General features: G+C 42.9%; 1 pseudogene across 1 annotated transcript in view; it reads left to right on the forward strand.

Annotated features, from left to right (window-relative positions):
- The window catches only part of LOC308292816 (ankyrin repeat and IBR domain-containing protein 1-like), a 109,972-nt pseudogene that overhangs the window by 68,395 nt on the left and 29,449 nt on the right, over positions 1–12,128 (forward strand). The gene's annotated exons all lie outside the window — the stretch shown is intronic.

Below are 12,128 nucleotides of genomic sequence, written 5' to 3' on the forward strand. Positions count from 1 at the left end.
TACATCAACAGTAACACACTGTCCATACATCACATCATCATCAACACACTGTCCATACATCACATCATCATCAACAGACTAGTCTTTATTCATTTAACTTTCATACACAATTGCAGCCCTTGCAGCGCTCTGCTTTCTCTGGCCCAATTCCAAACCGCTCCCTTTAGTGACTCACTGACTTAGGAACACGTTCACGACACGTGCAGTCTGAGAGGGCTTCTGCCTGCCTGTCTGTCTGTCTGTCTGTCTGTCTGTCTGTCTGTCTGTCTGTCTGTCTGTCTGTCTGCCTGCGCAACACCTGCCTGCCTGCCTGCCTGTCTGTCTGTCTGTCTGTCTGTCTGTCTGTCTGTCTGTCTGTCTGTCTGTCTGTCTGCCAGTCTGTCCCTCCCATGTGAAACAGCTATACTCCTTTATAAAGCCTTCCTGTAAGTCAACATCCATGCAGACTTTGGCTATGAGGGAATTACCCACAGTAATGAGGGGAGTCCTCCACACGTTATGAAGTACAGGAACACAGATGACATTAACAGTTACAATCATTACAACAAAGTACAGGAACACACATGACATTAACAGTCAGTCCATTTGAGTTGGTCTGGCAACATTGGAATGGGATTCTAGGGTCCCATCACAGGTCACCTCTACTCTGTGTGATTGATGGGGCACTTTATATAATGTGTCCAACTTGTGTTTAATTAGGCCTATAGGTTAATTACTCATGTTTTATATGCATTATAGTCTGGTGTCTGTGTTGTTATGTCTTGTTATGTCTTATATAAAACCAATACAAACTATTCCATGAAAAAGGTCAGTCCATTTAAATCCTTTTAACATCAACAGTATACAGAGTGAGCTACGTCTACCACTGCTATTCTTTCACATTCATGCTGTGACCAGGGCCAGATTAACCCTGTGTGGTGCCCCAGGGCGACCAAGTTCAAGTGCCAAGTTCAAGAGCCTCGCGGGCCAAGGCCGCCTCATTCACGGCTGCGGCACCGGCAGCTGCACCGCTGGTGGAATCGCATCTTGCTTTTTTCTGCTGTTTTTTGTCTTTTTGCACAACTGCTTAACTTATTTCTCCTTCCTATGTTGAATTGTTGTTTACACTGAAATGCCGCCAAAATAGCTGGGCATTGTGGGCACAGGTCAGGATACAGGAAGCGTGGGAGCACACATTTGGGAGGGGAGGGGCACATACAGGTGACAGGTCATGTCAGTGAATGAATGGCTGAATCATGTGAATGCACAGACTCAGTGTGGGAATGAATTAAAACTAGGCTAATTTTCTTTACATTATAGGCCTACGCAGTACGCACATATATAAAAATACTATAAATATATACATTGTACCACAACCTGTAGAGTTTTTCTTTTTTTTTCACCACATGATGAAGAATGACTTTTTCCACCCTTAAAATGGACACAACATGATTGAACAATATGCTTTAAATATGCCACAAGACCCTGGACCCAAACCAAGCCATTTTCATCTTCTAAGTGTTCCCCCAGCAGCCAAAACAACCCCATTCTGCCACATTTTAAATAGACGTTTCTTTTTTAGCCCACAAGCTAATCCAGGCTAACTGAGAAATTATATCACAGATTCATCAAAAATGGAGCAAATGCTCTAATTCCAGTTGCTGTCTAACCCTTGCCAACATGACCATGACGACTTTGGCGTTTTTAATCCACTGATTGATTTTATATGATTTTTATATGGGGCTTTTTTTTCTCCAAAATCTTTTTGTGCCCCATTGGCATGTGTGCCCCAGGGCGCATGCCCGACGAGGCCTATGGTTAATCCGGCCCTGGCTGTGACTTGTGTAGACATGATCACTTGTTTTCCATGTACCGTAAAAAACAGTTTGCCAACTTTCTCTCTCCCTCTTTCTGTCTCGCTCCCCCCTCCCTCTCCCTCACTCCCTCCCTCCCTCCCTCTCTCTCGCTCTCTCTCGCTCTGTCTGTCTGTCTGTCTGCCTGTCTGTCTGTCTGTCTGTCTGTCTGTCTGTCTCTGTCTCTGTCTCTGTCTCTGTCTCTGTCTCTCTCTCTCTCTCTCTCTCTCTCTCACTCCCCCCCTAGGATCACAAACCAATAAGGTGTTTTATAAAGCACCATTTTCCCCTTAACTCATCTGGTGCCGATCCCGAACTAGTTCGGCTTTATTTCAATCCAATACAATCTTTTTTTTATTAATTCACTTACCCCGAGCTGCTTGTAGAGTCGTGGGTGGTCCTGGCTCGCTAGCCGCTAGCCAGCTAGCCGTTCTACTCTGTCCGACGATATATTCCATTAAAAATGGTTTAAAATAAATTTTTGAGCTCCCCAATGTTCACCCGATGTTCGGCGCCGCTTCCGATGAGTACACGAGTGTGCCGATCCCGAAGTAGTTCGGCTTTATTTAATTAAATGAATAAAATGATAAGAGGCCTTCTGAAGCCTGGCCTGATTTTTCTAGCTACTAGCCGAAAGCTAGCAACCTCCCGGCCGGCCGTAATTTGCGAACGCAATCGCCAATCTCCGCCTAATCCAATGAAAGACCGCATCTTTAAAGGCTTATATCTCTTTTTTGTGTTTTAGGGAAGCGGCGCGAGGTTTATTTACGGCGAAATCGCCCAAAAATGATCTTTTAGATGACAAAATGGGAATAGAGAAACGAAGCCATGTCGTCACTTGTGCGTAATGTCGCCCTCTGGGGGGTTCATGCTGGTATTGTTTTGCATTCAAATCGCCATTGGAGATTCTGCGTTCCTCGCATATAAGGACTGTGTTAAAAATATAAACACACCATGTGCGCGTTTCTGTCAGCGGGGGGGTTCTGCATAGTTTATGATATTCATTCATATCTGATATAGCCTGTTGTCAGAGAAAATGTAATCAACGCTGTCCTACTAAATGTTGGAAACTACAGAGAGAAACTCGTGTCTGGGACAGACTGTCGCTGCTAAAATACGTCACGCAGCCCCGGCTACTCGTAAACATTCCAGAGATTCCTTTACGTCAGCTGTCAGTGACACAACGCAGTGAATCATCATTGTTACATATATAATTATTTCAAGTTAATTCAAAAGTAATTCACAATGGCAGTTTCTGTGTTTGACATCATGTCATTTTTTAAAGAAGAAGAGAAAAGCGTGAAGAGAGGGGAGAATCATTTCAAATCTGGTCATGTAGAACAGTGCATGTATGCAGATGGCCAATTAACTGGACTGGTCAGGGCCAGCATGCGCGATCGATTATATCGCGTTTCGGTAAGTAGTTAATTAAAAAAGATAAAATAAAATAAACATTCATTGATCCCCATTGGTAAATTCACCTGCAAAAGCATCTTTTAACAACATAAACAAGACCGTAAAGGGACTTATTTGGGATGCTCCTTTTAGGCAGGGTGTTTAACTGTACTTGTACTGTACACCTTTTATTTGTATTGTAGCCTACTGTTCTCCATTTCTGTCTAATAAAATATCCAATCAATCAATCAATCAATCAATCCTCAAAGGCCTCTGGTGGATTGTATTTGACCATATGAGTTAACAATACATACATCAGCATCATAGCCTATTTTGATATTATAGCCTATATATTAATACACTACTTTATGTATTAGCAATCATAGGCTACTGTATGTTACTCAGTCTAAGTGGAGGTGACTGTTACATTTTAAGGTTGATTTATTTTTCTTTTAATCTCTAATGTCTTTTCAATGATTTTATATTAGCCTACTTTTTTAAAAATCTTGGCAATATTTATTTCCTTTATTTCCAACAGCACACAACAGCTTTGGTATGATGCACTGAACATCTTGTCACTTGGCAGGTCTCCTTGGGGAATGCAGGGATTGCATCCACAAGTTGTGAATGCCCACGGGGGTCGTTTAAGTGCAGTCATGCAGCAGCACTGGCAATCTTTGCCACCCACAACATTGGTGCCACTGATACAGAATGTCGGTGGAAAAAGCCAACTTCTAATAAAGAAGTCAACTCTGCCCATAATCTGTACCACCGAGATACAGAGTACTGCAGCCTGCAGCCTGGGGCACTTACAGAAGACAAGCGCCAGAAGTTGCGTGACCGATACAGGGGAAGATGTATACCATTTGGATTCAACTTTTCCCCAGAACCAGAAAAGGTTTCCCCAGAGCCAGGAAAAGATTGTTCCCCAATCACCTGCTCAACTGTTGCAGAAATTGTGGCTCAGTGTGGACATTTAGGACCGGCTGCCATCCTCTCCAGGATGGAACTGACCGAGGAACAGCAGCAGATCATCCAGTCCATGACTGTTGGCCAGCGGGACAAGCAGGAGTGGCATGATCACAGACAAGGACGTCTCACAGCCAGCAATTTTGGATCTGTACTGAAAGCCAAGCGCATCACCCCAAGTCTTCTGAAAAGGCTACGAGGGGAATACGACCTTGGCAGAGTGAAGGCAGTGCAGCACGGTGTTTGCAACGAGCGGGAGGGGGTCAATGCATTTGAGAAGGAAACAGGAAAAAAGGTTGAGCAGTGTGGACTCTTCCTTACAAGAAGTGGAATCCTCGGTGCCTCTCCTGATGGCCTAGTAGGCACAGACAGCCTCCTTGAAATAAAATGCCCTTATCGGGATAGGAACCTGACACTCGAAGAGGCAGTTCTCAACAAAGACTTCTGTCTCCAGAGGGAAGGTGGGACCTACAGCCTCAAACAAGACCATATGTACTGGCACCAGGTCCAGGGTCAGCTCCACATAACTGGACGAACCACCTGCTTCTTTGTCGTGTGGACAACCAAAGATGTGGTCATCATTCCCATCCCCTACAATGACTCTTGGAAGGATAACATTCCAGCTTTGGAGGCCTTCTACAAAGTCCACATGCTCCCAACCTATGTCAGCAAGTGATTAGGCAGGGCGTGTCTGATAAAATAAATACACCATTCAATACTGAATCAAGAAACTGAAAGAACTGTCCGGATGCGTCTCACAGAAAGAAACCTGACACACCAGACAAGACATAACGGCTTTGTGGCATGTGGTTCCGGTGCTTCCATATCACCCTTCATCCCCCTCATAACATTTAGACCAGTGGTATTCAATGTTTTTCAGTCCAAGAGAGATGAAGCAGGGACCCCCGCTATATTGAATAGAATTGTTGCAGAACTTTTTTCATGGGTTCTTACTTCATAGACTTTTACATATTTTATTGTTGCAATTGGGCATGAATGTGTTGGATTCATGTTAATGTGTTTTTTCAGACAGTTAACTTTTGAAACCCTTAATGATTAGTATATTTTATTGTTGGCTCTGTACTCTGTCTGCTCTGTACTCTGTCTGTACTCTGTCTGAAAACAACTAATCTACAAACTCACATCTTGCAGCGAGGCGTTGTGAGCTTGTGGATCTGTTATTTTCGGCTAATGTTCCCCAACACACAAAGATTTGGCGGCCCCCCTGTGATTACAGTGTGTGGACCCCCAGTTGAAGACCCAACTCAGACATTGACACTAAGGCTTGCCCACCTGCCCCCAGCAGGTAAATAAAACCTTAGGGCAGGTGGAGTTTGCTTTCAGGTTGCCCGACCGGGCAAGTGCTTGTTTGAGAATGGGACACAACCCTCTATAAACACAACATGTCTAAATACCTGAACGTGGCCAGAGCGCTCTGTCTTCTGGTCTGTGGAATAGAGCGCTGTTTACCTTGTTTTCACTGTTGCTACACTTAAAAATATAAAATGGGTGTGCGTGTGAACCGATAGTCATAGCTATTTAGGTATTTGAATAAAACATTTGGTATGACAGTTTTTATCGCACAGCCCCAAAAAGTAAAACTAAATAAGTGTTAAATTGAAACATAATTCAAATTTTACCTATCATTTTATAATGCACAATTTACTTTTCGGGCAAGTGGGCTTGAATTTCGGGCAAGTAGAACATGACCTGTACTTGCCCGACTGGCAAGTGCCTCTTAGAGAGACCTTAGTGTCAACCCCTGGCCCATGATTCAGACAGTACTAACCAGTAATCAGTTTTGAAATGTCATTAACTAAAAAAATTCATTTGTGCCATCCCATGTAGACATTTTGTATTTGTTGTTGAGAATAAAGTTATTGTTTCTTTGTCAGTTAACAATTCAGTAAATCTGCAATAATAGGGGGAAAAGGAAAGGCTAGTAGGCCAAATTCGTGTTTCTGATGAAGGCTAAAAAAAAGCAAAAGCCTGTCCTAGATGATGTCGACTGAGCCACAATTTCTGGAATGGTTAAGCAGGTGATTAAGCAGATGAACAGTGCTTTTCTGTCTCTGGGGAAATCCTAAAGGTACACATCTAACCCTCCATTGGTTACTCAACTGCTGATGCTCGTCTTCTGTAAGTGACCTGTACTGGAGTGATTTGTTCTCCTCGTCTTGAAGGTACATTTTATGGGCAGAGTTGACATTGTAGGTTTGTGGGACCAATAACCTGTGGCAAACATGGTTAGGAATTGTATAAAACATTAAGGGAAATGGCACAGACACTTAAAATATTCCCAAGCATCTTTAATAACAAATCAAACAATTCAATTATAAGAGACATTTTAATCAACACTGTCTGAAAAGTTAGAAACTGCACAAAGACAATTCTGTGTTTGAAACAGATGCATTCCCCAAGGAGACCTGCCAAGTGACAAGATGTTCAGTGAATCATACCAAAGCTGTTGTGTGCAGTTGGAAATAAATATTGCCAAGATTTCTTTTTAAGTAATAAATGAAAGATTAAAAGACAAATAAATCAGCCTTAAAATTTGACAGTCACCTCCACTTGGACTGAGTAACATACAGTTGCTAGTACCTGACCAGTCCAGTTAATTGGCCATCTGCATACATGCACTGTTCTACATGACCAGATTTGAAATGATTCTCCCCTCTTCACGCTTTTCTCTTCTTTAAAAAATGACATGTCAGCTAGTAGTAGTAGTATGATTGCTAATACATAAAGTAGTGTATTAGTAAAATATCAATAAATAGGCTATGAGGTTGATTTATGTAATGTTAACTCATATGGTAAACTCCACCAGTGGCCTTTGAGGATTGATTGAATATTATTACAGAAATTGAGAACAGTACAAGTATAGTCAATAAAAAAAATATAGGCCAATATAAAATAAATTAACAAACCCAGCTCCATCAAAACATTCCTGAGATTCCTAGATTACGTCAGCTGTCTGACACCATTTGACTTCAAGGAGGCCATTTTTGCCTGGACCTGGCGCCAGTACACATGGTCTTGTTTGAGGCTGTAGGTCCCACCTTCCCTCTGAGTCTTTGTTGAGAACTGCCTCTTCGAGGTCAGGTTCCTATCCCGATAGGGGCATTTGACTTCAAGGAGGCTGTTTGTGCCTACAGGGCCATCAGGAGAGGCACAGAGGATTCCAGTTATTGTAAGGAAGAGTCCACACTGCTCAACCTTTTTTCCTGTTTCCTTCTCAAAGGCATTGACCCCCTCCCGCTTGTTGCAAACACCGTGCTGCACTGCCTTTACTCTGCCAAGGTTGTATTCCCCACGTAGCCGTTTCAGGAGGCTTGGGGTGATGCGCTAGACAGAAGTCTTTGTTGAGAACTGCCTCTTTGAGTGTCAGGTTCCTATCCCGATAAGGGCATTTGACTTCAAGGAGGCTGTTTGTGCCTACAGGGCCATCAGGAGAGGCACAGAGGATTCCAGTTATTGTAAGGAAGAGTCCACACTGCTCAACCTTTTTTCCTGTTTCCTTCTCAAAGGCATTGACCCCCTCCCGCTCGTTGCAAACACAGTGCTGCACTGCCTTTACTCTGCCAAGGTTGTATTCCCCACGTAGCCGTTTCAGGAGGCTTGGGGAGATGCGCTTGGCTTTGAGTACACATCCAAAATTGCTGGCTGTAAGACGTCCTTGTCTATGATCATGCCACTCCTGCTTGTCCTAGTCATGGACTGGATGATCTGCTGCTGTTCCTCTGTCAGTTCCATCCTGCAGAGGATGGCAGCCGGTCCTAAATGTCCACACTGTCACGATTGGGAAACCTTTTCTGGTTCTGGGGAAAAGTTGAATCCAAATGGTACACATCTCCCCCTGAATCGGTCACGCAACTTCTGGCGTTTGTCTTCTGTAATTGCCCCAGGCTGATTTGTATACAACTAGTACAGGGGTGTCCAAACTTTTTTCAAAGGGGGCCACATTAGAACATGTTAAAACGCCCAAGGGCCGACTATCTCCTCAAATAATGTACTTTCGGTCGGACCATAACAAAGTCACATAAATGTATCGATTTTAAAGGATTTTATTTAACTATCATCATCAATATTCAATATAAATGGTCTTTTGTCAGGTGTCTGCTCTGAACAAAACATGAATAACTCATCCTTATTTCACATTACCAAATTTAACCATGCAAGGTAAAACAATACAGTAAATTTGCCTTTCTTCAACCTCTTCACAATGAGACAACCGGGAACAATCCCGACAAATTATACTCTGGGAAAATATTCTTGTTTGGCGGTGCTGGCGGGCCGTTTATAATACAATTTGGGAAAGAAGCCAAGGGCCACATAAAATGTGTCCTCGGGCCGCATTTGGCCCCCGGGCCGAACTTTGGACACCCCTGAACTAGTATGACACCTCAGGGTGACATACCATTTCTTGGCCATCTGGCCAGTGATGTATATCTGACCAGTTACACCATACTACAGTATATGGAGGCCACATCGGCCATGTACCACACTAACAGAATCCATGGCCAAGACAACCCATAACTGTGTGGCTGGTTCTACAGACAGGGATCTCCATGTATGGGCATAAAAGGGTATGACGTCAGACGTCATAGGACTTTCACATCATTAATAACTGAGTAAGCATGTTTGGGTTCTCAAAGCGTATCTCTATATACAGTACATGGATCTCCATATATGGGTAACAGGGGTCATCATAGGACTTCATTCCCATATGAAGTCCTGTTAGATATGGGCTTAGGGAACTCCATATTATATGGACATAATAAGGATTCTGTTAGTGTGACATCACAGTGAATCCAGAGCATGATGTCAGAGCGACAAACCCATCGAACCAGTCAGGAGTGACAGAGATAAATACAGCACATACATGCGGACAAGCTGTGACCGTTTACATACTAACAATATCTTTTTTCCCCCTTTTTTTTTTTTTTTTTGTCTTTTTTGTCTTTTTTTTTTAGAATAGAAAAGCACGGAGGGGAGAATCAATTCAAATCTGGCCATGTCATTCACATACCAGAGAATCCTTTTTTTTTTTTTTCGTTTTCTTTTTTTCTTTTCTTTTTTTTTAAGATTAGAAAAGCGTGAAGAGAGGGGAGAATCAATTCAAATCTGGCAATGTCACTTACATACCAGAGAATCCTTCATTTTATCTATCAAAGGATCCTGCATGTTCACCAAAACACAACAGACCTGAACTAGCACATCAGCATAGCATCGCATACAGGGTGGAATGAAGCTGAGGATCTTAAAGTCTTTTATACGTGCGTTAGCTCGCTCAACGTGAATCCTATTACTTGCAATACTCTTTGTTAGCAGGACCTCGCTTTCTGTGAACTTTCCATTGTTGAGGAAAGGTGGGATGTTGACTGATACTCCCTCTGGCAGGATGTCAGAAATTAAAAAGCCTTTGTCTGCTAGAATTAAATCTCCGGGTTTAAAATGATTAAGGATGCCAGACTGCTGCACTATAGCTTTATCAGAAACTGAACCGGGAAACAGATTGCTACAGTAAGTAATGACACCATTCGGTGCAACTCCCAACAAGAACTTGAAGGAGTGCATCCCTCTATATGCAGAATAGGTCTGTTTCTGTTCATCCATTGGATGAGGTGCAGCTATTTTTATGTCAGTACAGTCAATGATCATTCTGCAGTTTTTGTATTTATCATTCTGGAAGGAAGCAGGGAGGCTTAATTGATTCTTTTCTTTACTTGGCACTTTACTCATGAGGTCTTTAAAGAAAATCTCATGTAGTACATGGATATAAGTGGTTATTATATTGCTGACTGTGGCAGTGCTACAGTGGAACAACTGGCCAAGATGCTTATTCGGGTAGTTCTTCCTCAATTTCATGAGGGTCATGAGAACTTGGTCCTCCAGTGAGAGAACCTCCACGTTCCATCCACTGAAATAAACAATAGAGTCCTTGAACAGTCCCACATAAAAAACAACATCCAAGAACCTTGCTCTGTCGGGCAGACCTGTCTCCATGCGGAGGACATCTTCAGGTAGTTCAGAGGCAGAGTACCTCACCCTACAGTACTCTTTCTTCTCCCGTAAAGTTTCCAGCTCGCTCATGCACTCTTCATGATGAGCATCGTCAATGATTTTCTGGATTCTTGGCCAATCCGCAGAGGTGGATTTAACAGGAGGTGCCGTGGCAGAGGTGCATGGACTTGCTGGTGGTTGCATGAGAAGGACAGGGACAGAAAGACAGAAATGGACGGTTAGTCATTAAACGATGAAGGTGGGAGTATATTTACAGGCAGATGATGGTGGATGAATTTCAACATTAAAAACAACATACATGAAACTGTCATTTCTGGTGAAGCTTCCACTGTGCCTAGATCGGTTGCAGAGGTGCTTGGATTTGCTGGGGGGGAGAGGGGGGGGGGAAGAGAGAGAGAGAGAGAGAGAGAGGGAGAGAGAGAGATTTAGTCATGAAAAAATGTAGGTGAAAGTTATATTTATTTACAGGCAGATGTAGAAGTTGATGAAGTTCACCATTAAAAACATACTTGAAATGCATGGAACTGGCATTTCCTGTGAAGACTCCAGTGTGCCTGGATCAGTTGCAGAGGTACTTGGATTTGCTGCGGAGAGAGAGATAGAGACATTTAGTCATGAAAGAAATGTAGGTGAAAGTTATATTCATTTACACACAGATGAAGAAGTTGAAGGTCACCATTAAAAACATACATGAAATGCATGGAACTGGCATTTCCTGTGAAGACTCCAGTGTGCCTGGATCAGTTGCAGAGGTACTTGGATTTGCTGCGGAGAGAGAGATAGAGAGAGAGATTTAGTCATGAAAAAATGTAGGTGAAAGTTATATTTATTTACAGGCAGATGTAGAAGTTGATGAAGTTCACCATTAAAAACATACTTGAAATGCATGGAACTGGCATTTCCTGTGAAGACTCCAGTGTGCCTGGATCAGTTGCAGAGGTACTTGGATTTGCTGCTGAGGGGGGGGGGGGGGGGGGGGGGGAAGAGAGAGGAGAGAGAGAGAGAGAGAGAGAGAGAGATTTAGTCATGAAAAAACGTAGGTAAAAGTTATATTTATTTACAGGCAGATGTAGAAGTGGAAAGGAGTGTGGATCACTAGCACCTTTAAAATTGCCCTGAAAAACCACTTCCAGGCAGCAGCCGTTCGCAACTGGTAAAAAAAAACTAACCTAGCCCAACCCTACCCTCCCCTGCCCCTTCTTTGTATATACTTACTTACTGTTTAGACTCTTTTTTTCCCTCTCATTTTTCTTTTCTTTACATATCTACTGCATAGTACGTGTTCTATTCGGCTGTCAATTTTATATGAGATACTTAAATGGTTTCCTGTGGAAATAAGCTTAGTCTTTTCATGGATCTACTTTTAGTAGACCTTGTACCAGTGAACTGTACCGTCATGAAACTGTACCTTTTCCTATGCAAACTTCTAATAAAGTATTCAATCAATCAATCTATCAATGAAGGTCACCATTAAAAACCACATACATGAAACGCATGGAACTGGTCTTTTGGGTGAAGCTTTCGGTATGCCTGGATCGGTTGCAGCAGAGGTGCTTGGATTTACTGGAGTTGAGGACACACACACACACACACACACACACACACACACACACACACACACACACGTAACTTAGTCATGAAAAGATTGAGGTGTAAGCATATTTATGGGCAGATGATGTAGAAGTGGATGATGTTGAACATTAAACACATAAGATGTATGGAAGTGGAGGTGAATAGCTTGAGGTTGCATACCTGCAGAACGGGGCCTAACCCTAACCATAGGGTCTTTTCTCCCCTCGAACCATATGGGCCCTTTGGTTTTACCCGCAGGAAAATGGCAGCTGCAGACCCGCGAATCTTCACTGGGCCTCCGGTCTTTCCGTCTAGAAAAAAGGAGGGGAAAAAAGA

This window comes from Nannobrachium achirus (assembly GCF_963921795.1).
Source record: "Nannobrachium achirus genome assembly, chromosome: 10".
Classification (NCBI taxonomy): Eukaryota; Metazoa; Chordata; class Actinopteri; order Myctophiformes; family Myctophidae; genus Nannobrachium; species Nannobrachium achirus.